The following is a 27,607-nucleotide window of genomic DNA, read 5'->3' on the forward strand; positions in this document are numbered from 1 at the left end:
AATGTATATTCTATAGGAAAACTGGAGGCTGTTTCACAGGAGGCTGGAACCGGGAATTTATCTTGGTCTACGGATTCAGCAGCAAATGAATCCTAAACTGAACAACTTCACTTCATACCTGCTTGATTTTGGGTGAGTCATAGTTCCTTACCTGCAAAATGAGGACAATAATACCAATTATAGGTTTTGTAAGGGTGAAGAGATACAATGTATACAAGGCATAGAACCTGACAAAAAGTAAGAATAACCATTTATTAGTAATTATTTAAAATATTCATTCACAGGGGCGCCTTGGTGGCTCAGTCGGTTGAACATCTGAATTCAGCTCAGATCATGATCTCGCAGTTCGTGAGTTTGAGCCCCGCCCGCGTTGGGCTCTGTGCTGACAGCTAAGAGCCTGGAGCCTGCTTCAAATTCTGCATCTCCGTCTCTCTGTCCCTGCCCTGCTCGTGCCCTGTGTCTCTGTCTCTGTCTCTCTCTCTCTCAAAAATAAATATGCATTTAAAAAATTTTTTAATTAACACATAAATAAAATATTCATTCACAGTGAAGAATATGTAAAAGCAGGGGTAAAAACAGAGAAAAGAGTAGTAGAAGGAAAGGACAAAGCATGGGCAAAGGCCCTGAAGAAGAGGGGCTAAGGCAACACAAAACTTGGTGAAAATCCAATCCTCCCTGGCTAGAAATAGAGGCCAGCCAGAGGAAGCTGGAAAGGTGAGTGGGGGATCAAACCAAGCCTTCAGAGAAAGATTTTTGTCTTTATTCAAAGGCAGTTGGGGCACCTGGATGGCTCAGTCGGTTAAGCGTCCTACTCTTGATTTCAGCCCAGGTCATGATCTCTTGGTTCGTGAGATGGAGCTTCGGGTCGGGCTCTGTGCTGACAGCAAGGAACCTGCTTTAGATTCTCTGCCTCCCTCTCTCTCTGCCCCTCCTTCTCCTCCTCCTCTCTCTCTCTCTCTCAAAAACAAATAAACAATCAAAAAACATAAAATAAAATAAAATAAAATAAAATAAAATAAAATAAAATAATGCAGACTTATGATATATGACATGATGTTTACAAATAGCAAATACACGATTTGAGTAATGCATTAAGAATTGCTATTCCAGGGGCGCCTGGGTGGCTCAGTCGGTTGAGCGTCCGACTTCGCCTCAGGTCACGATCTCGCGGTCTGTGAGTTCGAGCCCCACGTCGGGCTCTGGGCTGATGGCTCAGAGCCTGGAGCCTGCTTCCGATTCTGTGTCTCCCTCTCTCTCTGCCCCTCCCCTGTTCATGCTCTGTCTCTCTCTGTCTCAAAAATAAATAAACGTTAAAAAAAAATTATAAAAAAAGAATTGCTATTCCAGGGGTGCCTGGGGGACTCAGTCAGTTGAGGGTCCAAATTCAGCTCAGGTCATGATCTCGCAGTTTGTGGGTTCAAGCCCTGTGTAAGACTCTGTGCTGAGAGCTCAGAGCCTGGAGCCTGCTTTGGATTCTGTGTCTCCCTCTCTCTCTTCCCCTACCCTGCTTGAGCTCTCTCTCTCTCTCTCTCAAAAATAAATAAACATTAAAAAAATATTTAAAAAGAATTGCTATTCCAGGGGTGCCTGAGCAGCTCAGTAGGTTAAGTGTCAGACTCTTGACTTCAGCTCAGGTCATGATCTCACAGTTGTGAGATCTGAGCCCCACGTGGGACTCCTTGCTGGGTGTGGAGTCTGTTTAGGATTCTCTCTCTTCCTCTCCCTCTGCCCCTTCCTCACTCACACTCCCTCTCTCTCTCAAAAACTAAAAAAAGCTTTGAAAAAGAATTTTTATTCCAAAAAAGAAAAAAATTCCTATTCCATTTATTTTCTGTGATCCACTTAGAAAAAGGTGAACTCTTCCCTGTCACTAGGTCACTTCTGTGACCTAATAAACTTCTATGCAATGCTTACTTCTAAGATTGATGCCAATTCTTTTTTTTTTTTTTTAAGGTTTATTCATTTTTCAGAGACAGAGAGAGACAGAGCGTGGGGGAGGGGGGCAGTGGTAGGAGGGGCAGAGAGAGAGGGAGACACAGAATCTGAAAGCAGGCTCCAGGCTCTGAGCTGTCAGCACAGAGCCTGAGGCAGGGCTTGAACTCACAGACTGTGAGATCACGACCTGAGCTGAACTCAACCGACTGAGCCACCCAGGTGCCCTTGATGCCAATTCTTTAAAAAATTTTTTACATTTATTTTTGAGAGACAGAGAGAGACAGAGCACAAGTGGGGTAGGGACAGAGAGAGAATGAGACACAGCACCCAAAGCAGGCTCCAGGCTCTGAGCTCTCAGCACAGAACCCGACGTGGGGCTGGAACCCACCAACCTTGAGATCATGACCCCAGCTGAAGTTGGCACCCAGGTGCCCCATTGATGCCAATCCTTTAAAGCCAAATTCCTTCTAGGGTGACTTGAGAAAATTTTTTTCTAGTATAAGATGATAATAGTTATGATTTGTTAACAATGCCTTTCTTCCTACTAAGCTCTGAAAACCTCAACTAGTACCGGGGTCTGGCTGATTGGCTCAGAGGTCACACTGCTAGAGAAGACGTAGCAGGCTGCAGCTCACTAAAGATATCTTTTTCCCCTGCTTCTGGGAAAAGCTTACCTTTTGCAACTTGGGGTGCTGAAAAAAATCATGATGCTGAGACCAAATTTTCTCTTATCCTTTGACCTTGGATAAAGCTCAAAATGCCAAGCTAATAACTAGAATTTATGTTTGCATGGTACTATGTAAGCTTCAGTGCTTTCCCATTATGTCCTCATTTCATAGCACTGATAAAATTAGATAAATAATTAATGCCTTGCTGAATTGTCAATTCAACTGGAATTTTAAGAACAGTGACTTAGCTCACTTTCTAAATCAGTACTCTAGCAACAGGGTGTCTTGCCATTGTTATTGATCTTGTACCAACGCGTAGTATTGGTTCATGCTTGTTCTTTTTGTGGTTTTTAAAGAATCACTTGAAATCACCCTCTGCCCGAGTAGAGATTCCACCAGCACCGGTCACGGAGTACGATGCTCCATGTGAAAGAGCCTGGTCTAGTCAACAGCATCAGTCACCAAACCTCCGGGTCATAGAGCAAGTGATGAAGAGATAGAGACCTTAAATGAAAGGTCAGAGAGAACATGCAGTTTTCAGGCAACGTGGGAGACGGCAGAGTGGATGAGGGCATCAGCTTTGTTCGAAGTTAGACCTCAGTACAAACACCAGCTCTGCACTGATGGGCACCGTGAGCTCAAAGCAAGCCATTTCGCCTCTTGGAACTTCAGGTTTATAATCTGTATTGCAGTTTGCCAGGTTACATGATGTGTGCAATGGAAAGGACTTAGCATGCAGCTGGCCCCCATAAGCATTAAGTAACTAGCAGCTGGAACAGGATAGAAAGGGTTAATGTACCCATGACAACCAGGTGAGCGCCACAACGATGATGTGTCCACTTGTTGTCAGGGGGCTCTTCAGGACTAACTACTGAGTTTTCTGCCGCTTCACGAACCCCCAGGATTAAAAGAATCTTCTCTGGTCTCAGACAAGGCTCCATTCCTGTTAGTGGTCTCCAGTAAGGATATCTTCTCAGGCAGATAAGAGGGACCCAATGGAGATTTCAATGTGGAAGAAGCTTGGAATTAAGATCCTTGCGTCCACTTCCTTGTAGCTAGCAGAAGGTGACCAACTGTCCTGTTTGCCCCAGGCTGAGAAGTGTACTGGGTCATGGGATTTTCAGGACTAAAACCATGATAGTCTTGGGGCACATGGGTGGTCAGTTGGTTGAGCATCCGACTCTTGATTTTCGGCTCAGGTCATGATCTCACTGTTCGCGGGAGATCAAGCCCCACGTCAAATTCTGTGCTGACAGTGTGGAGCCTGCTTGGGATTCTCTTTCTCCCTTTCTCTCTGCCTCTCCCTAGCTTGTGTTCTCTGTCTCTCTCAAAATAAATAAAAAATTTAGAAATAAATAAATAAAACCATGACAGTTTCATGTAAACCGGAATGATCGATCGCCTACCCTGTCAGCATCTTCTCTAAGTTGGACAAGTGTCCTGGTTACACGTAGCCTAAAAGGTAGCACAATTTTATTAATCATTACAATGATTAAGACTTTTGAATTAAACGTTTCACATGGGCAATACTGACTGAAATGAAGAGAGGTTCATTTCACTGCAATATACCCAGCCTGTTAAGTACTTTAGGAAGCTTTTTCTCAATTCTTTCAATCACTGTTCCTCTTCTTTCTTCTTCCTATTATGACTGTTCCCTTAAGGTTAACTCCAATCCCTGGAGTATTGTACTATGAATTCCCACTTGAAGCAATCATCTCACTGAGACTCAGCAACTCAAATAATTCTGAAATCACCGTTTAATTAAACCCAGCAGAAATAAGAACGGAGAATACAAAGAAACAAACCCTGACCGAGGCTTGGGTGGCAGATACTTTGTAACACACGGAAGTCTCTTTTCTGTAAGAAGCCTAAAAGTGAAGAATTACAATAGTCAAGATATGGAAGCAATCTAAGTGTCCATCGATAGATGAATGGAAAAGATGTAGGGGGGGAGGGGTCTGCGTGTGTGTATACATACATACATACATACATACATATAATGGAATACTACTCGGCCATATAAAAAGAATGAAATCTTGCCATCCATGACACGGATGGACCTAGAGGGCATCAATGTTGAATGAAATGAGTCAGACACAGAAAGACAAATACCATGTGATTTAACTTATGCATGGAATCCACAAAACTAACAAACAACCAGAAACAGACTCATAAATAGAGAGAACAAACTGGTGGTTGCCAGAGGGGAGGCGGGGTAGGGGGATGGGCAAAATAGATGAAGGGGATTAAGAGGTATAAACTTCCAGTTATAAAATAAGTAAATCAGGGGCACCTGGGTGGCTCGGTCTGTTAGGCGTCCGACTTTGGCTCGGGTCATGATCTCACGGTCCGTGAGTTCGAGCCCGGCGTCGGGCTCTGTGCTGACAGCTCAGAGCCTGGAGCCTGTTTCGGATTCTGTGTCTCCCTCTCTCTCTGCCCCTCCCCTGTTCATGCTCTGTCTCTCTCTGTCTCAAAAATAAACATTAAAAAAAATTTTTTTTAAATAAATACAAATAAAATAAATAAATCACTGTGATGAAAAGTACAGCATTAGGAATAGAATAAATAATATTGTAATACTTGTGTATGGTGACAGGTAGCAACTCCACTTATCAAGGTGAGCATTTCATAATATATACGAATGTTGAATACACCTGAAACTAATATAATATTGTGTGTGAAACTATGCGTCGATTAAAAATAAAGCAAACAAATACTTCATCCCAGTGCTATCCATATCACTTCTCTTAATTACTATGGAGCAATAAAACATTTGAAACTGTGCGGTTTCATTTATACATTATAAACTTTGTTTAATGTCTATTTATTTTTGAGAGAGATAGAGAGAGAGACACAGAGTGTGAGCAGAGGAGGGGCAGAGAGGGACACACAATTCCAAGCAGGCTCCAGGCTCTGAGCTGTCAGCACAGAACCCGGTGCGGGGCTTTAACTCACAAACCACAAGATCATGGTCTGAACCAAGTCGGACGCTTAACCGACTGAGCCACCCAGGAGCCCCTCATTTTTTTTTTTTATTTTTTTTTTTAACATTTATTTATTTTTGAGACAGAGAGAGACAGAGCATGAACAGGGGAGGGGCAGAGAGAGAGGGAGACACAGAATCTGAAACAGGTTCCAGGCTCTGAGCGGTCAGCACAGAGCCCGATGCGGGACTAGAACTCACGGACCGCGAGATCATGACCTGAGCCGAAGTCGGACGCTTAACCAACCGAGCCACCCAGGCGCCCCTGGGAGCCCCTCATTTATACACTGTGTATACAATTGGTTGGGCAGGGGAAAAAAGTGACTTATACTTTGAGAAATGCTATAAGCAGCTGCCAGTGTTACAATTTTAGAGGTAATTATTGAGCACTGTATATCCATCAGCAAGATGTCAAGTTTCTATTTTCTGGGCTAACAAGTTAAGACATCCCCTATTCTCTATCTTCAGTTGCCCCCTGGCTACTTTCCTTTTTAACCTTTTCTGCTCTACATTCCCTAGACCCACCCTCTTTCCCGTTTGTCTCTAGATTCTTTTCCCTTATCATTACTCACTTCCTGACTTGGGTGAAATTCCAGCCTCAGGCAAAACTGTGAGCCAGGCAGGTCTGTTCTCTCCATCTCCTTTCACTTTCCCTCCCTTCTTCCCTGTGCTCCCAAATATTGTTCTGTGTTCATTAACAACACTATACCTTCCTGACGGGTCCACTGCTCCAAGAATTTAGTTTCTTCTCTTAGCTAAGAAAAATCTGGGGAAATTTCAGGCGGACAGCATGTTCCAGTTAATTCAAACTTCATTAACAAAGGACTTGTGATAAATGAATAACACTTTTAACCAGATTGTACTTTTATTCCATTATAAGAAGGATTGGTTGAGCCAATTAATAATAATAAAAGACTGATAGGGGCGCCCGTCTGGCTCAGTCTTTGGAGCATGCAACTCTTGATCTTGGGATCATGAGTTTGAGCCCCATGTTGGGTATAGAGATTACTAAAAAAAAAAAAAAAAAGTAAATTAAAAAAAAATAGACTGGGGTGCTTGGTTAGTTCAGTTGGTTGAGCATCTGACTTGATTTAGGCTCAGGTTGTGGTCTGAGTGTTATGAGATCGAGCCTCGTGTCAGGCTCCACAATGAGCATGGAGCCTGATTAAGATTCTCTCTCTCTCTCTCTCTCTCTCTCTCTCTCTCTCTCTTTCTCTCTCTCTTTTTTCCCTCTCCCTTTGCCCCACTCCCCTCAAAAAATAGACTGATAACAAAACAAAAATATTTATTCCACTTTACATTTAATGCAATATTTTATATATGACATATATACTATATTTAGCATATAACCTTTTACAAGTTGACAAAAGGTAATTTTTTGAGGCACTGGCAATATTTTTCTTTACTAACAAAGTTCAATATCTATTGAAGTTAAAAAAATGAGATCACATTACTATAGCTTTCATTACATCAGGATTATAATGTTTCACAGTTTTACTAGATGATATGCTGGACCATTGGTGAAAAGAAACCAAAATTGTCATGTGCACGCAAAACTTTAGGAAACACTACTACTAATAAAGCATGATATGGTCATTGATTCTTTTATTTTTTACCAAACATCTCATAAATCTTCAGTGCCTCTAGGTTTATAGAATCAATCTCAGTGACAAGGGTAGAAACTCAATAAAAACATTAGCAAATAAGACTTGGGCAATCACAAAGGAAATAGGTCACATTGTTTGGACAATTTGTTTTCAGTAAGAAACAGTTTGCTTGGTTGCATACCATCAATTGGCAATTTGATCATGTAGCCCCCAAATTAATTTTTACAAATCAAAACTGGAAATTAAATGACAAGTTTTCATTCAGTCTGTCATGAGAACATTTCCATTATGACAAATTTACCTATGCTGAAGGGGCATTAGGAGAGATGCGAATAATTCAAAACAAAGTACATTAAAAAATTTTTTGATGTTTATTTTTGAGAGAGAGAGAGAGAGACACAGAACGTGAGCAGGGGAAGGGGCAGAGAGAGGGCGACCCAGAATCTGAAGAAGGCTCCAGGCTCTGAGCCTTCAGCACAGAGCCCAATGCGGGGCTCGAACTCATGAACTGTGAGATCATGACCTGAACCAAAGTCGGACACTTAACCAACTGAGCCACCCAGGCACTCCCAAAACAAAACACATTTTAAAAGAATATTATTTGGCTTTGGACATTGTACCAATACCTAGAGATTTCAGTCAGATTTTCTCCAAGATATTGGAAGTAAGAGACAGAAGACAGAAGACTCTTCCCCAAGATATTGGAAGTAAGAAACAGAAGACGGGAGAGACAGAAGAGACTGAGAGCTAAACTTTAAGATGACACACAATGGAGAAGACCAGAAGTAAGCAAAGTCACCTTTAAAACACAAACTGGCCTGACCTGACTGTAACTTGATTTTTATTGAAAGAATATTGCTAAGAGGTTTGAGTAGCCATTGAAACAGAGAAAGAAGCATCCAAAGCACTTCAGGGCCAGTGCCCATCCAAGTGCTGTCAAGGAGAGAAGCAGCTCAAATCAATAGCATGCCAGGATGTCCCTACTGTATTGGAGATCAATGTAGAAAGTTGCAACCATTGGAAATTAAGTATTTCCATCTTTGGGACAAAATCATCCTGTCATGCAGATGGGTGAATCAAGAATAATCTATACGCATAACCCTACTTGTTCTGAATCTGTGCCCATCAAGCAGCCTTCTGACTGATAACGCCTTAGGTTTCCTGAGTAGGTTTGTCTACATAGAAAATTCACTGGCTTTGCAGTCTTGAGTCTTCAGGTATATACATTGAAAATTAGTAAATTAATATTCTGGATCTAGGTATCATTCTCATGACCTTGGTTAATGTAAATTCATCTGATGGCTGAAGCTGTTTTATGTTGCTGAAGAAACGTATTTCTGAGACTAAAGTACTCTAGGCCGGATCCTGGAGGGTTGGGAAAAATTCACCGAGGTAAGTCTTCCCTGTCCTCTTGGGGACAGTCAGTAGGCCTTCCCCCAGCAATGAGCATATTATCAGCCAAACTTTTCCATTTCAAAGGACCGTTGATATCAATGGACAGGTGGGTGTGCTTGTGATTTACCTCTGTTTATTATTTTATTCTAACATTGCTACAGTGACAATTCCTTGACCATATTGGTGGGGAAGACAGCTCAGACCAGGAGAAGTGGCAGGGAATTTTTGAATTTAAAATATACCATATGTAATTCATAAAGTGGACACAAGTTTCCATTTGCCACACACCCACTATATGTTCATATTCAATATGATCACTTCTCTACATCATACTTGCCTAGTCAAACCCAGCATTGGCGAATCTATTTTCTCAGTAGCTATACCAAAGAGCGGAACAGAGAATTCTGATTCTCTCTCTTCCTGTCTCTCTGCCCCTCCCCCGCTCGCTCTCTCTGTCTCAGAATGGGTAAATAAACTTAAAAACTTTTTTTCTTAATGTCTCTTTTTACTCCACATTCCCTCCAGTAGTAGTTGTTTTTCTGTTATGGCGAAGTTCAAGTTCTGGAAATAATTGTTTATCCGTAGTCTCCACTCTCTCAGCATCTGTGTCCTTTCCAGCTCACTATCTTAGGACTTTCTGGCCTCATTAACTCCACCAAAACTTCTTGTAAAAGATACCAGTAACCTCCATGTTGCCAAACCCAGTGGAGACTTCTGGCTCCTTCTTCCTATGAGTTGACTTCTCAGCAGCATTTAACATATGTGAGTGCTCACGCCATCTTGTAATCCTCTCCTCTCTTGGCTTCTGTGACATCATCATCTTCAGGTTTTCCAGTTCTCTGGCTTCTCCCCAGTTTTCTTTTCTAAGTTCTCCGCCTCCACCTGACCTTTACATATTGCTGTTCCTTAGAGCTGGTCATTTTTCCTTCTTTCCCTACTCTCTCCCTAGGGGATCTGGCTTGCTTCCACCACTTTAAACACATGTCTATGAAATACATGTGTACACGTATGAAACCCACGTCTGTGAGACTCAACTCTCTCTCTCTGATGCTGACTTCCCCCCTGAGCTCTCTAGATATGCGTGTCAACTGCATATTTGATCCACAGTTGGACATTACATGGACACCTCAAATTTAATATGTCCAAAATTTAATCTTTCCCAATCTTTCTTTCTTTCTCTTTCTTTCTTTCCTTTTCTTTCTTTCTTTTTCTTTCTTTCTTTCTTTCTCTTTCTTTCTTTCTTTCTTTCTTTCTTTCTTTAATGTTTATTCATGTTTGAGTGTGAGAGAGTGAGAGTGACAGAGGGGCAGAGAGAGAGGGATACACAGAATCCAAAGCAGGCTCCGAGCTCCAAGCTGTCAGCACAGATCCCAATGCGGGGCCTGAACTCATGAACTGTGAGATCATGACCTGAGCTGAAGTTGGACGCTTAACCGATTGAGCCACCCAGGTGCCCCTTTCCAATTTTTCTTTTTAAATTTTAAAAAATTTATTTATTTGTTTGTTTATTTATTTATTTTGAACGAGAGAGAGAGAGAGAGAGCATGTGTGTGCATATGTGCATGTGCATGCACTCATACATGCGAGCAGGGGAGGGGCAGAGAGAGAGGGGGACAATCTCTGGGATCAAGCTCCACCTGGAGCCTGATTTGGGGCTCCAACCCACAAACCGTGAGATCCTGACCTGAACTGAAATTAAGAGTCGAACACTTAACTGACTGAGCTACCTGGGCTCAGCCCCAGTTTTTCTTTTTAATATTGCTCTACCAGCCAAATGGTTTTCCTCCCCTCTTCCAACACCATAATCTCTATAAATGCTGCTGTCATTCACCCAGTTGCTCAAGCCATCAATCTGTTGTCATTGATTCTTTTCTTCTTTCCCTACATGGAGAAGTGATCGTTTCCCACAAGCGAGTATATTTTTGCTCCAAAATATGTGCCAAATCTGTCTACTTCTCTCCAAGTTCACAGCCTCCATCTTAGTCCAGACCACTGTCATTCTTCGCCACTGTAATTACTTCATTACTAACTAGTAGAGCTCCTTGCTTCCCTTCTTGCCTCCCCACAATCTGTTTTTCACACTCTTCATTCAGCAGTTACTGGTGATCTCCTTAAAATGTAAAATCAGATCCTGTGGCTCCTTTTCTTAAAACCTTCAAATGGCTTTTCACTGCTCCTAGGTGACATTCTTTCTGAACTCCCTAACCTAGCTTCCTCTGAATCTGGCTTTCGACTCTCCTTCCAGTCTCATCTTGTTTGTGTCACTCTCTTAACTAAGTTCCAGACACACACCTCTCCTAGTTTCTAGAACATTCCAAACTCTTTCCCAGATCAGGGCATTTGCAATTGCAGTTCACTTGGTCCAGAGCACTTTTCCATCTACTCTTTGCATTACTGCTTCTTCTTGTCATTCAGGTCCCAGTTTCAGCGGCCCCTTTTCAGAAAAGTACTCAGGGACCACACTTTCTAAAATAAATTCCCCCTGCCCTTCTTCCTGGTTATTCTTTATCTTGATATCTTGTTTGTTTCTTTTGTTGTACATATCCAAACCTATTATTTGATTTGATCTGTATCACTAGACTGTTGCCTAGGACCAAGGTCTTTTTATTTTTATTTTTTATTTTTTTTAAGTAGGCTTCATGTCCAGCAAGGAGCCCACACAGGGCTTGAACTCACCATACTGAGATCAAGACCTGAGCTGAGATCAAGAATCGGTCGCTTAACCCACCGAGCCACCCAGGTGCCCCAGGGCCAATGTCTTAATTGTTCTATACCTTTATATCCCAGTACCTAGCATAGACAGTAGGTGCTCAATACATATTTGGTGAGTAAATAACACAAACTTGAGAAGCAGGTATTTTTATTTTTTGTGGAAGAAATTTTTTTTTAATTTTTAAAACATTTTATTGTGTTTTTTAATTGAAGTATAGTTGACATAGATAGAAGTAGGTATTACCTCCATTTTACACATGAGAAAACTGAATCAAAGAGATATTAAGTAACTTACCCATATGACATAGCACTTAGCAAAACATGTTTTTGTTTTACTCTAAAACCTAAAAAAATATGTAATGCTTTATGAAACTTAAATTAACACAATACCATATACAGTTACACACACACTATATACACTATATGTGTGCACATATTTATCATTTGTGTCTCATAACAATATTATGACTCACAAAGTTTTCATTACACATTAAAACTGATTTGTGATGATAAAATATGGAAATTATAGAAAGGCATACATAAAATCTTTTTTAAAAATCTGAATGCCCTAAGAAAACTATTGTTCACATTACCATTATTAACATCCAGAGTACATTTTTTATTCTTTTCAATGAATATGTGTATGTGTGTGTGTTTCTAGCATAGTTACGGCATAAATATATTAGGGCATAAGCATTTCCCTGATCATTAAGTATTAATCTGAATTTAATGGCTTCAGAATAGTCCATTATATGGATGTATCATAATGCATTTATTTATCTCTTGTCAACGGACAGCTTTTGGTATTATGAATACTGTGTACTCATATTTCTGGAAAATATCAAGATACTGTCGAACACCAAGGTTAAAGATTATGCATAACGTACTGTTGATACGTAGCGCCAGACTGTCGGTTGAACCAATTCACACACCCATCCACCACTTACAAGAGTGCTGCCTTCCCTGAGGCCTATCAGTGCACAATCGTGGCCTCTTCCAGAATTCCTGGAGAGAGCTCCTGCAAATCCTTACCCCGCGGCGGGAACCCCGATTGCAGGAACTCCCTCCTTCCAGCAGGAGGCGCCGTCGCCTTCCGCCGGGGTTGGGCCGCCACGGAGGCCTCACGTGATCGGGCCGTCTCTGCGCCGGAGGGCGGCCTTGCGGAGATGTGCCTTACGTACGCCGCGGCATGACGTAGTACGTAGGGGCTGGCTAGCCGCCATCTTGCTTCTTTTTCTCGCTCGCTCTCTCCCTCTCGGGAAGCAGCGAAAGTGCTTTGGCGGTTTGTCCACCCGCAGCTTCGGCTTCCCCGGTCGGGTGGTCCTTCCATCCCCCCCACCCCTCGCCTCCCCTTCCCCTTCCCTCGATCAGAGCGCGGCAGAGACTCTCGAAGTGCGCAGACACACTCCGCTTGACACTCGCCCTGGCCGGTAAGGAAAGCGAGGGCGTAGGAGCTGTGATCAAAGCGGGCCCCATCGGGGTGGGCTGGCGGGGGGCCGCCTGGGGCGTGGGAGCGCACCCCGGCCCTGGCGGGCAGAGACTGGGGAGCCGCTGGGAGACGGCCTTGGGTCGAGCCATCCCCCGCTTTCTCTTTGGTTCTCATCATGTCTGTGTCTGGGGGAAGTCTCGGCCTCCTGGTCGGGGAGCGGGAAACCGGAGTCAGACCCGCCCCATGTGGTCTGCAGCGGGAGTTCCGGAGCCGTCGGTCTCTCTCCCACCCGGTCCCCGCTCAGGCCCCGCGGGGGGATTAGTCGCATAGCCGGCTAAACGAAGGGGGTTCCCGTCCTTGGGATAATGGCTTTTTTCCTAATGTGTGGGAAGCGTCCCCCAGACAGCTCAAGGGCTCATCTGGGGCCTTTACTGCCTACTACTTTTCCGTGTGTAGTTAGGGTGGAATTTGCAGCGAGCACTGTGTGAGAGAGACCGGGCTAAAGACCTGACTCGGTGAGAGGCGCTTGGGGGAATCTGGACCAACCCTACTTCCGCTAGGGACGTGCAGCCCCAACTCCAGACGACGGTTTGGTAGTCATTTCGTTCCCCAGGCCTCGCCATCCCCTGACCTGCGTAGTGAATCCCACTCTGCAGCTCTCTCTCTTTGAGATAGCGTTACTGTTATTGGTGTTACGGTAAAGGCCCCACTTCAGGACTTGCAGAAAAGGGCATGGGGACCAATGGGAACACTGATAAATTGTTCCTTTGCCCGAGAGGAATGCGTCTAGTTCCTTTAAAGGGATGCATATTTGTTTTGACTTGATTTGAGATTTGTTTGAGATTTCCAACATGCCTGATGTTTGCTGGCTCCCGAAGCCGCCCGGATTTCTGCATTGGCTGCTCTTCAGCGTAGGCTCGTAGATTCATACCTCGCTAGGGGCCTTGGAATTGTACGGTAGGCGGCTGTGCTGGAAGGTTTTCCTTTGGAATGCACCAGAAAAATCAGGATTCTTCATCCAGTGCTTGATAGCTTCCTCCTGCAAATAAACACGATGGCGTGATACTTAAGCGCCCACCGAGCCTAACTCCAGCATTTGTTAAAAAGTAGATTTAACCTCCTCTGGTGGTGATTAAGATGCTACTCCGACTGGAGCCATTTTTAGGTGTGTGTCAGATGCACTGCAGCATCGTTTCTGGCCCACCTCAAATGCATTGATCCTCTAAGAAAATTAGGAATGGATTGACTTTGAATTTTGTCTTTGGCGTGTGGTCAAATAATAATTTGATTTTTTATAGTGGGCTTGTCAGAATGCAGGCTTTTTACTTGTATATTTTGGTTTGGTGAGCTTACATATGTGGCTGTTTTCCCTCCACCATTAGTTGACCTTTTACTGTGTCTGAGCACAGTAACGAGCTCTTTACGTACATTATCTTTTCTCATCTTACAGCCGGTACTTGAGGGAGGTGCTCTTATTATCATCCCCATTTTACAGATGAGATAAAATGAGAGATATTAATGTGACCAAGGTCACAGGCAGTTACCGTGTTGCGGTAGAGATTCAAACCCAGACTGTCTAAATCGAAAGGGGATGCTGTAAGGCCATCAAACTGCCTCCCTGTTTCTTGTAATTTTAGGAACTGTGGTTAACTGAAGATGTAGCATTGTTAACCTAGTTTTTTCTTTTGCTTGATTTCAGTATAGAAACATTGTTGCACACAATGGTGAAAGTGTTGCAAGGTTAAAAAAAATGGTTGTAACTACTTTGGGGATGGGATAGAAGCTAATTTTTCTCCCCTTTTCTAGTAGAGGCCAGTTGGTTAAAACCCTTGACTAGGTAGTATGACATCATCTTTAAATTTTGAGATCTGGCCTATACTGTTGGTAGAATATTTCCTCATCTGTAAAATGGAGGTGATGATAATAGTACTTCCCTCTAAGGTTTGCTGCAGGATTAACAAAGATCATGTGTGTAAAGGGCTTGTTACTGTGCTCAGGATACAGTAAAAGGCCAACTAATAGTAGACTGGCAGAATATTGCCATAAACAGCAAGTAAGCTGTGTATTCTTAGAATGGAGTATATATTCTTTGCATATTTAAATAGTTTTTCTTTCTTTTTACACTTCCGTGCTAGATTTTGTTCTTAAAGATTTCTTCATGCTCTACAGTCAGTAACCCTGGGTTCAGTATGTTGAGCACAGCTGAAAATACAGAAGTTCTGACTCATTCCCTCCCTTACCCTTAATGCCACCCCACCACCCGTATTGGTAAAATGTCTTTGAAGATTATATTATATCCCCCTCTCCCTCCAAGTGGTTTCCTTTTGCCCCCCCCCCCCACTTCAATTTGTAAGCCAGTTGAGTAACTTCTGTTTCAGATGCTGTTTATGCCAAATTTGTGTAAGACAAGGATTGATGATTGATAAAATGTTACACAAATTGGTACAAAAGCCTGTTCTTAACAGTGAAGGAGATCCAGAAGTTGTGTCTCACTGAGTTATGACTAACACACTTTCAGCAAAGTGAGAATCAGTTTATGAATAGGGTAACGCAATGATAGCTTATCTCCGTCTATGTTAACTGTTAACTGTTGTTTAGAAGCTTGAGAATTAATGTTAGTTTTCTGAGTCATAACATTTTAAATTTCTCAATAAAGCCTTTGATGCGTCAGTCAGGACATCTTTGTGGGTGAAAATATTCTCGAGAGGGTAACTTCAGTGTATTTTCTATAGTGTTTTTTCCCAGTCCCAGAAAGGTTAAATATAAACTGATCTTTTCACCAGTTACATTAGTCGTCATTTTGCTCTAGATTAACAGAATGCCAGTCATGTTTTAGGGCCTGTGTGTGTACATGTTTGCCGGCAAATCAGATCAAACAATTACTGAATTTCAACAGTTGTCTAGTTGGCAGACAAAAACTTTTATATGGTTAGTATACGTAGAGTCAACACAAGATAGCAATAAAATTATTACCATCAATGTGATGTAATGTTCTCACCCCTAGGTGCTCTGCCTTAAGGGAGGATGGGATGTAGTTAACATTTGTGGAGCACATCTAGTATAAAAAAAACCACTTGGGTATTATTTACATAGCATATTATGTAGTCATTTTCTTTTTACCTGTGTTCCAATATTAGTGTGTTTTCCTTTACTAGACTGTTTCCATATCTTCCACACCTTGTATGGTGGTTGGCATATACCTAGGTTTTATTATTGAGTGAATGAGATTAGAAAATAGAAGACTAGACCCACCAACTAAGATTCAACTGACAGATATCTTAGTAGAGCAAAATAATACCCTGTCATACCCTCCCCCCACCCTGCCCACCTCTCCATGAGAATAGCATAAGATGCTTTCACATAGCTTATGTTTATGTACTGTGCGTTGTGAGATTTGTTTGCATCCGATTTTCCTTTCTAAAATTTAGATTGATTCAACAAACGTTAAAGATTCTTTTAATTTTGTAAGGCATAGTGAGTCAGAGGAATATGGCTTTTGGTTCCTACTGCCAAGATGCTCACAGTTTTAAGGATTAATGTTAAAAGTTGACATGTGATCTTTGGATTTATACCAGAAGATAAAAATAAAGACATACAAGCAGAAAAGGGAAATTTGGGGCAGAAAATCCATATATGAACATTGTCTATAATATAGATCAGGTGCCTAGTTGATTACAAGTGAAGGCATGATGGCCAAGAGAGATGAAGAATAATTGCAATTACTGGGGCGCCTGGGTGGCTCAGTCTGTTGAGCGTCCAACTTCAGCTCAGGTCATGATCTCACTGTTCGTGAGTTTGAGCCCCATGTTGGGCCCTGTGTAGACAGCTCAGAGCCTGGATGGAGCCTGCTTCAGATTCTGTGTCTACCTCTCTCTTTGCTCCTCCTCCACTTGCACTCTCTCTAAAAAAAAAACAACAAAAAACAAAAAACAAAATACTAAAAAAGAAATTAAAAAAAAAAGAATAATTGCAATTATTGATATTTGTTGAGCACTTTCCATGCCAAGCACTGAGCTAAGGTAATTTTGTAGATTATCTTTTTCGATCTATACAGTAAGCCTAGGAGGTAGATTATTTTGTCCTTGTTACACAACTAGTAAACTGGGATTTAAAGAAGTTTAAGTAATTCTTTCAAAGTTACTTAGTATATGGGATTTGAATCATTGACCCAGAGCTTCCATACAACGTGTAACTTCCATACAACATGGATTCCCCAGTGGCCAGTATTTCCCAACCTTAAGACATTCATGTCTTTTAAGATCTTCAAACCTTCTATTTTAATATTTTCTTTAATTCAAGTTACTGTCTTTTAAATAAGTGAATTTATTTTTTTAGGTGCACTTATTTTGAGAGAAACAGAGTGAGCAGGGGAGGGGCTGAAAGAGAAGGGGACAGGATCCCAAGCAGGCTCTGTGCTGACAGCAGAGAGCCCAATGCGGGGCTCAGACTCACAAACTGAGATCATGACCTGAGCCGAAGTTGGATGCTCATCCAGCTGAGCCACCCAGGCACCCCTAAATAAGTGAATTTAAAAGAATATACATGATTACTTGGTGTTAGTTTTTCCCCCCTTCAACATGTTTCAAAATAAACATTTTTTAAAGTTTATTTTTATTTATTTTTAATGTTTATTTATTTATTTTGAGAACGAGAACAAGTGGGGAGCAGGGGAGGGGTGGAGAGAGAGAACCCCAAGCAGGCCCCACATTGAGCACGGAGCCCAACTCGGGTTGATTTCATGAACTGTGAGATCATGACATGAGCTGAAATCAAGAGGCAGATGCCTAACTGACTGAGCCACCCGGGTGCCCCCAAATAAACATAATTTTAAATATTCCTCTACGGACCATTTAAAATCATCTAATACACCATTAGTAGTCTTGTATTCCACTGTTTAGGACATAACCACAAAACTGAGCCTGGCTGGCTCAGTTGGTAGAGCTTGCAGTTCTTGATCGGGGTTGTGAGTTTGAGCCCCATGTTGGGTGTAGAGAATACTTAAAAATCTTAAAAAAAAAAAAAACAAAAAAAAAAAAAAACAAGAAATGAATGCTGGATAGGATTAGGCAACAATTAGAATTAATGAAGGCGAGAAGTGATGAAAGTCTAGGATGGAATGGATTCATCACAGGGAATGGCAGCATTACAGGAGAAGAGATCTAAATTAGAGCCTTGACTATGTACTTGGGGCAGCCATTTCCATTATAAACTGCAAAGTGGAGGTATTTGCTTAAGACTGAAATGTAGCAAGATACGGAAGACAATCTGTGGGAAAAGAAGGAAGGCAAGAATGAATAAGTGAGGAAGTCACCACAGAAATCAGGGTGGATTTAGAATAATCTAAAAAAGGGGATTATTACAGCCAAATGGAGCAGAGTTCAGAAAAATATAAGTGGCCTTTGGATTTGGCTGAGAGATCTTTGGTGACCCTAAAAGAATTTAGATCGAGTAATGAGGGTGAAAGGTTAAGCAGGGAGGAATAAATAGTGAGACTTCTTGATTTTTAGGTGACTTGAATGCTCAATATGAGCTCTGTACTGTGAGTTAAAACACCTAGTTTTAGTCCTTTTGTCACCTATGTTTTGTCCTTTGTGCCTGCTGTTAACTTGAGAGGCAAGTAACGTGGCTTCTTCAAATTTTAGGTACAGGTATTCCCCGCTTTTTGGAAGTTTGTACTATCCCACTTTGCTTTTATGAAAGACATACATTAGTACCCGCTTTTGCTAACCGGAAGAACTTTTTTTAATTTTTTTTTATTTTTGAGAGAGACAGAGCAGAAGCGGGGGGGTGGGGGGGGGTGGGGTCAGAGAGAGAGGGGGACACAGAATCTAAAGTATGCTCCAGGCTCTGAGCTGTCAGCACAGAGCCCGTTGCGGGGCTCAAACTCACTATGAGCTGTGAGATCATGACCTGAGCCGAGGTTGGACGCTTAACCGACTGGGCCACCCAGGCACCCTGAAAGAATTCTGAAGAAGATTTTCACTTTTACAGAAAGCAAAAAGTGACAATAGCATTCAGTGGTGAGCCATTATAGAGGCAGTGAGAGTGATGCCACCAATGTCCTTCGGGAACTACATAGCATCGGGACATGGCTTTGAACTGTGTTTGTGAACATCTGTACTTTATTTTTGTGTGTGTGTGTGAATTTGTTAGCAAGATGGCTCCTAAGGGATCAGAAAAGCCTAAGAGAGGTTATTTGTTGGGTCTGGGAATGCTACAAAAATTTTTCCTTATGAGTTAATGGTAATTGTTTCTTTGCTGTAGCCATTTCAGCTTACGCAAGGTTTCAGAGGAAAGCTTTGCTCTCTGATAGCAGGGGAAACCTGTCTATTCATCTGTGAAATAAAGAAAATCTCCATTTCACCTATCTCAGAGGATTGTTGCAAAGATCATATTAAATGTGTTTCCACGTGTCTTTTGAATTTAATATTCTTTGATATTTCATGAGCATTCACCATACTTAAACAGAAAAGAGAACCACGAAAAATGGAAAGTTAAAAAAGGTAAAGGGAGGATAGGTTTTCTGATGTTGAGAGATCCCCTCCAAATATTTGAGTGTGCAAGGTAAAGGATGGATGCATATGTAGCTGGAGAATGGGTGGCTAGAGAAGTTAATAACTGATTTTCCTTCCCTCTTTCCTAGTGAATGATCTGAAAGTGTAGGGCTGCTTTATGTGGTTGTGCCGTTTGTGCACTGCACAAATGTGCTGGGCTGAAGGAGACAACAAGGACTGAAATCTGCTCCAGGCTCTGCTTTCAGAGTCCTGTGTTCTGGCTAGGCCTCCCTGGGGTAATCGTGCTTTCACTTCTCCCCTCTCTCCCCGTGCATCACCACCTCACCCAGAGGAGTACCTGTTTCTCCCCAGAAGCATATGTTTTTCTATTTGCACAAAGGCCCAGTGGAGGCCAGTGGATGCTCTGAAAAGTTCCTAGGGAGATCTATTCAGGATACATTTGGAACAGAATAAAAAACAATCGGGAGACTAGAGAAATGGTCACCAAGGAACAAAAAGCTTAGAACTTTTTAAGATGGGTTAAGTAGTTGGGCAAGTACTCATCCACTTTATCCAGTGTATTTTAAAGGTGAGTATTGTAGCTTATTAAATGTTTCCATTAACTGGGAAACAGACTATATATGTGGATTTTAACTGAAGAAGCCACAATGTAGGAGGTATAAAATTAACTTCTGAAGGTTAGGAAGATGAAAGAGTCCATTTACTTTAAAATTTTAAAATTTTATTAATGTTTGCTTATTTATTTATTTATTTAGACCAAGCATGAGCACGAGTAGGAGAAGGAGAGAGAGGGAGACACAGAATCAGAAACAGGCTCCAGGCTCTGAGCTGTCAGTGCAGAGCCCGACACAAGGCTTGAACTCATGAACCTTGAGATCATGACCTGAGCAGAAGTCAGACGCTTAACCAACTGAGCCACCCAAGTGCCCTGAGAAATTTTGTTTTCAAAGGAAAGAGGTGTTATTGAAATGAGGCTTTTGGCAGAGTAGAGGTTGGTTATATTGTTGTATGAGTTTTTGAAATTCAGATAAAAATTGGATCTTTTGGTGTACCACTCTGTGAGTTTAAATATGTGTGAAGCCATGTAGCTTGCATCAAGAATTAGGATACAGAATGTAGAAAGATGAAATATCTCCCAACCCTAGATCCAGAGTCTTTGGACTCTTTGGATATTGGGGGGAGAGAAAGTATCTCTCCTGCTGAAGAAAGAGCTGTTGAATAAGGATTAAGAATTAGGCACCTCCAGCTGCCTCAGTTGGAAGAGCATGTGACTCTTAATACATGGGGTTATGAATCGGAGCCCCACGATAGGTGTAGAGATTTTAAAGAAAGGAAGAGAGGGAGGAAGGAAGGGAGAAAGAGAAGAAGAGGAACAGAAAAGTCAGTAATGGCCTACAAGTGCTGATTGCTTGGTTTCCTGACCAGAAAATTTTTTTATTGTGTAGTTATATTTATGACAGATTGGAAACATGGGAAGAATAAAGTTAGTAGGAGAAAGAGAGATGTGTAGGCTTCCATGTCTCAAGATACACGTTTTAATGGTGGAGGAGTGGAGCCAGTGCTTGGCAGGGAGGGATGCTAACTGGTTCTCTACACTTACAAATTTAAACTTGAAATTTCAACCCTTATGGTGCCATTTCGTTGAAGTTTAGGATAGTTCATGATGTCAAATGAACATCTTTAAGAGAATGCTTCTCTTTTTCTCCTTAACATCCAACAGACTTGCTTGCAAAAAAGTTAATTAAGAAGCTTTTATGCTTTGGTTTTTATTTGTAATGTGTAAGTTTTGCAAACACCGTTACCCATTTATTAAGTGCCAGACACCATTTTCAGAGCTTTATACACACTTTGGTAATTAAATCTCACAGTAGACTATAGAGGATATAGCCCACAGATGAGGAAATAAAGTTCAGAATTATATTTAATGACTAGGGAAATGCTTATCCAGTAATATGCATATGCCACAGTTATGCTATGAAAACACCTAGCTACCAAATGTTGGAGTTGGGATTTAAACCAAATCAGTTTTGTTTTTTAACCAAATCAGTTTTAAGAGAAGTAGTTTTGTGATATGAGCACTTTAAAAATATTATAAGTTGTCAGAAAGAGTGATCTGGGAATCACTTCATTGAGTAAATGGTAGATGTGCAGATATATAACTTTGCTAGAACAGTAATTTGTGGTACAGAAGATTCAATAGCTGCGTATCTTTTCTAATTCTTAGGGTATTCTGCTCTAGAAACTTAATTCACGTGTTTCAGTTTCTAAGAACAGCCTCAGCCCTTCTACCATTCTGATTAGAATTCCCAACAGATTTATTTATATTACACTTTGTTTTAAAAATGACAATTTTTAATGCTGTAGTGCTATTTGTAGTAGAGGCACTCAACATATGGTAGTATTCTTAGCTTTTCTATGATAGCTGCAAATGTGATCTTAAAAATATTTGATGTCACTCTAACTTTAGGATCACTAAGTGGTTATAACCATTGGAGATGGAAGTGAACTTAGAGGTTGACTAGTTCAACCTCTTACCCAGAGCAAGACCCTTTTATTTTAAGTGGAAAATCTAGTTTAAAATTTTATAGACAGAATGCTGTCTTCTGGAGTTAATACATCCCGTCTTTGTCAGCTCCAGCTGCCATGAGAAAATACCATAGACTAGATGGCTTAACAGGAATTTATCACAGTTCTGGAGGCTGAAGACCAAGCATAATCAGGCTCTGACGAGGTCTCCCTTCCTGCCCCACACACAGCCGCCTTCTAGCTGTGTCTCCATGTGGCTGGGCGAGTGCCTTGGTGTCTCCTCCTGGAAGAGCTTAATTCCGTTACGAGGCCCCACCCTCATCACCTCAGCTAACCCTGATTATCTCCCACAGGCCCTGTATCTCCACATACCATCTGTCAAGTTGGGAGTTAGGGCTTCAATGTAAGAATTCTGAGAGGGGAAACAATTCTGTACAGAGTGCCCCTCCCTTATTTACGATCTTTTGTACACTGATTCTTAGACTTTTTACGTTATGTTATTATACTTCAAAATGACATTTTTATAACAGATGGAATGTGTTTGTTGATAGTTATTACTGTATTTTGTTACTATAATTTTTTGTCCTTGATATTTTATTCTGTACTGTAATGGAGTAAATTTGAAAATAAAAACTTGAGTCTTTAGAATCTCTTAGCCTAAAATAACATTTATCATTACATTTTAAAGGTTTGATGTTTATCTCTGTTATAATGAAAATTGAATTAGGATTCTCACGTGGTGAGGTTATCTTGGGCATTGGCTTTTGGCGTCAAGCTTCGACTTAATCTTGGCCCTATCTCTCCCCATCTAGGAGTTTTGGGTAGGTTATTTTTACTTGTTTAAAGTTGTTTCTTCATTGATAAATTTTGGTAACTTGAGCTCTGAGCTCTTACTCCCAATTTGGTGTTTTTACATCTCTAGAGCTCAGATTAAAAAAAAAAAAAGGCTTCAAGAGACATTGCTACATTAGAACATCTAGAACTTAACATCCCTCTTCGTGTTAGAAGTGGGAGATGTAAATATGAAAGATTGCTCAGGTTTTTTTTTTTTAATGTTTATTTCTTTTTGAGAGACAGACTCACAGAGCGTGAGGGGGAGGGGCAGAGAGACAGAGGAATTGAAGCGGGCTCCAGGCTCCAAGCTCCAAGCTCCAAGCTCCAAGCTGTTAGCATAGAGCTCAACTTGGAGCTCGAATTCACGAACTTCGAGATCATGATCTGAGCTGAAGTCGGATGCTTAACCAGCTGAGCCACCCAGGTGCCCCGATTACTCAAGGTTTTAAATCTAGAGGTCAGGGAAAGTGGTTATGTGAAGTTGGGGAGAAGAACGTATTTGGGAGAGCAGATGAGCTTTTTTGTTTTCCCTTTTTTCTTTTGGAATAATTTTAATCTCACAGAAAAGTTGTAAAAGTAGCATGAAGAATTCTGTATTCCTTCATTCCTATTCCCTGATTATTTGCTGTTCTAAATCCTGTCATCACCTGAAACCTTAAATTCCAATCACAAGCTCTTATGCTTTCTCATTCAGGTAGTACATTTTCTCCTCTTGTTTTTATTAAATGAACAAAGCAATGCTTGTAAGCTTGATTCAGCACTTAATAATTACTCTTTGGGGGGCTTTTAATCAGTCGTTAAAATTGGCATTTCCTTCTGCTTTCCTCCTTATCCTCTTCCACCTTCTACTTCAAACTCTCTGGCTTAGACTTCCGTGAAATGTTACTCTAACCATTTTCCTGGCAGCGTCTTCCTTTCCCTTGCTTTTCTTTACACGTGTCTGGCACAGCTCTAGTTCCTTTTCATTCCAGCTGCTGTGTGTTTCCCTCCACTTCCCACTCCTGGATGTGCTGCTGGACATTAATAATGAGAGTCTTCAAACTGCTCAGGCTTGGGAAGACCATTCTATAGCCCCAGTTGCCAGCTTCTCCTGGGGTGTCAGCACTGATTGTCACTGCATCGTTTGCCTGGTTGTCTTTCTTCGCTCCCAGTTCTTTGGAAGCCTTTTCCAACCCTCTTACGTTTCCTGTTATCTCCACTCAGTTGATGAGGACACCATGCCTTTTTCATTTGTTCCTAGTAGTGCCTAATAGTGGTACAGTAGGCGCTGGGTAAATATTTGTATTACTGAACAGGGGAATCAAGCATTTTGAGTTGTAGTTCTGTCAAGAAACTTAAGTAAAGACATTTGTTCTACAATTAAAAATGTGTGCGTGCAGATTGTAGTTTGTTTTGTAATTTTTAAAAATAATTTTTTTTAGCACTTATTTATTTTTTGAGAGACAGAGAGAGACCGAGCACAAGCAGGGGAGGTGCAGAGAGAGGGAGACACAGAATCGGAAGCAGGCTCCAGGCTCTGCGCTGTCTGCACAGAGCCCGACGCGGGGCTCGAACTCATGAACCGTGAGATCATGACCTGGGCCGAAGTCGGTCGCCCAAACGACTGAGCCACCCAGGCGCCCCTGTTTTGTAATTTTTAAGTAATCTCTACACTCAGTGTGGTGATCAAACTTAGAAGCCCAAGATCAAGAGTTGCCACACTCCATCCACCAACTGAGCCAGCCAGGCTCCCACTAAAGATTGTAGTTTGAAGGAGAGTTTTGGTAATTATCCTTACCGAAGCAGTGAACAGTAGATGAGATGGCCAGCGGGAAAGCGCATAGAGAGAGCTGGTAAAGAGAGATGGCAAAAGCATGTTACCATTTATGTAGGGAAATAGGAAAAAGAGAGACAAAACTGTCAGTCATAGAGACCAAAGAAATTAGTTTATATAGAATCTGTTTACTTTTTATATTTGTATGTGATACCTGACTATTACTTATTACTTAGTAGAGATTCTTCCTTTATTTTTTTAATAAAACATATGTTGTGTGTATATAGTATGCTTATTTGGAAGTGGCTGCAGGTTCTTTTTAATGTTAACTATTTAAATCAGTGGGACATTGTACTTCATTTTCCAGAGGAACTAAATTCTCACCATAAGATTAATGAGGAAAGAGAGGTAAACAGAGCTTGGATACTTAGAAGCCCATGGTGGTCAGAAAGATGATTGGCATTTAGTTGAATTTAACAAATTGGCAATTTGTGAAAGTATGGGTTTTTTCAAATATACTAGATTTTTAAAAATCATTATTTATTTATTTTGAGATGGGGGGGTGAGGGCAGAGAGAGAAGGGGACAGAGGATCTGAAGCAGGCTCTGTGCTGACAGAGAACCTGATGCAGGGCTCGAACTCACGAACCATGAGATCATGACTTGGGCCAAAGTTGGACCCTTAACCCTCTGAGCCACTCAGGCACCACTGAAATATGCTAGATTTTAAATGTCACTAAAAATAATGTTTTTTTGTATTGAATACTTGTAAATCCTTATGTAATGGTGAGTAGCCTTAGAATCTTACACTTTTTGAGACTGAAGGAATCTTGGGGATCATAGCTAATCTTGCCTTGATGTGGAAACCTTTCGCAGATTTTTTTCAAATAATTTTCAACCTATGATGGTTGTCCTTCATAAAAACCATCTTTTTGTTACCAGTGTTGAGTGTCATCCTTTCATTTTGAAAGGTTGGTGTTTAGGGGCGCCTGGGTGGCTCAGTCGGTTAAGCGGCCGACTTCGGCTCAGGTCATGATCTCGCGGTCCGTGAGTTCGAGCCCCGCGTCGGGCTCTGTGCTGACGGCTCAGAGCCTGGAGCCTGCTTCGGATTCTGTGTCTCCCTCTCTCTCTGCCCCTCCCCTGTTCATGCTCTGTCTCTCTCTGTCTCAAAAATAAATAAACGTTAAAAAAAAAAAAAAAGAAAGGTTGGCGTTTATATTGTGATAAACTACTGCCTTCCAAATTTCCCTTAGACCATTTGGAAACAGTCTGTTTGCTTTTATTATATATGTATATTTGTAGGCTCCATGCTCAGCGTGAGGCTTGAACTCATGACCCCAATATCAAGAACTGCACACTCTGGCTTCCGATTCTGTGTCTCCCTCTCTCTCTGACCCCCCCCCCGTTCATGCTCTGTCTCTCTCTGTCTCAAAAATAAATAAATGTTAAAAAAAAAAATTAAAAAAAAAAAGAACTGCACACTCTGGGGTGCCTGGGTGGCTTTCCTTGGCTTTCAGGTCTTGATCCCAGGGTGGTGGGATCCAGCCCTGAGTCCCTGCATAGGGCTCATGCTGTGTGTGGAGCCTTCTTGGAATTCATTCTCTCTCTCTCTCTCTGTCTCTGTCTGTCTCTGTCTCTGTCTCACATTAAAAAAAAAGGGTACCTGGATGGCTCAGTTGATTAAGTGTCCAACTCTTGATTTTGGCTCAGATCATGATCTCATGGCTCAAAGTTTCAAGTCCTGTGTAGGGCTCTGTGCTGACCATGTAGCCTTCTTGAGAATCTGTCTCCCTCTCTCTGCTCCTCCTTCACTTGAGCACCCTTGCTCTCTCTCATAAGTAAACTTTAAAAAATAAAATTAAAATAATTTTTTGAAAAAGTAGCATGCTCTACTGACTGAAACAGCCAGGTGCCCCACAGTCTATTTGCTTTTGAAATACTAACTTTTTTTTCCTTCTTCACTTATTTCATCTTAACACTTTTTTGCAAAAAAAAAAAAAAAAATTGTTTACAAGGTGGTATGTATATTCATTGTTTAAATCTTGAAAATGTAAATGCACGTGTTTTGGTGTATCTAATTTTGGTGAAAAATATTAGTTTCTGACCATCATTGCTCAGAGTCCTAGAACCTTGAATTCAGAAATATGATCACTGGGGCGCCTGGGTGGCTCAGTTGGTTAAGTGTCCAACTCTTGGTACTGGCTCAGGTCATGATCTCACGATTCGTGACTTTGAGCCCTGCACTTTCCTTTGGTGCAGGGCCTGCTTGGGATTCTTTCTCTCACTCACTCTCTGCCCCTTCCCCACGCACGTGCATGTTCTCTCCCTCTCACTCTCTCTCAAACTAAAAACATAAACTTAAAAAAAAATAAGATTACTTTCTCTTCCCTTAAAGAGGGGTGTACTATTATTCAGTAGGCTTTTTTTTTTTTTTTTTTTTTTTATTTATTATTGAGAAAGAGCACAAGCGAGCCGTGGAGGGGAAGAGAGAGGGAGACACAGAATCCGAAGCAGGCTCCAGGCTCTGAGCTGTCAGCACAGAGCCCAACGTGGAACTCGAACTCAGGAACTGCGAGATCATGGCATGAGCCGAAGTTGGATACTCAACCAAATGAGCCACCCAGGTGCCCCTCGTAGGCTTTGTTTTCGTAGACTGACCCTGAGTGATCGCTTGGGCAGCACATATACTAAAATTGGACCCATAACAGAGATTAGCCTGGCCCCTTGCAAGGATGATGTGTTGACTGACCCACAGGCCTTAATGATTCACTTTTATAGGTACATCGTAAGCAAGACAGTAATGTTAAAAAAAAATACATTCTTAATGGCATGCAAATAACAAAAAGTTTTTTAAAACTAAAAAGACTATATAGTTCCCTTATAGAGGCTATCGTTCCTTTGTAACTGTGACAATATAGTTTTTGAAGTCAGAATCTGGCAGATTGAAAAGAAATGCACCTGTTGAGCTTACTGTTTCAAGAGTTTTTAAATTACTAATTGTGTAAATGGTATTGTTCTGTTACTGAAGGTGTGGATCTGCTGAATGCAGCCCTGCGTTTACTCAGCAGTTGAGATTTTTTATTAATTTTCCTCCAGTGGCTCTTCATGACATTTAGATTAAATTGTACAATAGTCCTATCCTAGTCTACTAGGCTCTGCAAAATCTGACTTCTGCTGCCTACTCTGACTTCTTCTCCTGCCTCTCTCCCTCAGACATGAACCCACTTATCCCAGATCAAAATTAGTTTTAT

General features: G+C 41.4%; 1 protein-coding gene across 11 annotated transcripts in view; it reads left to right on the top strand.

Moving 5' to 3' along the window:
• The first annotated feature begins 12,501 nt into the window (after nucleotides 1-12,501).
• PRRC2C (proline rich coiled-coil 2C) overlaps nucleotides 12,502-27,607 on the top strand; it is a 95,817-nt gene continuing 80,711 nt past the window's right edge. For 9 of the 11 annotated variants that reach the window (XM_060643501.3, XM_060643507.3, XM_060643503.3 and 6 more), the window contains exon 1: nucleotides 12,503-12,730. The gene's annotated coding sequence lies outside the window, so the exon portion shown is untranslated. Of the gene's footprint in view, nucleotides 12,731-27,607 lie in introns of all 11 variants that reach the window. The other 2 variants (XM_060643506.3, XM_060643511.3) reach the window with 1 other exon arrangement.

This window comes from Panthera onca, chromosome F1 (assembly GCF_046562875.1).
Source record: "Panthera onca isolate mPanOnc1 chromosome F1, mPanOnc1 haplotype 2, whole genome shotgun sequence".
Taxonomy (NCBI): Eukaryota; Metazoa; Chordata; class Mammalia; order Carnivora; family Felidae; genus Panthera; species Panthera onca.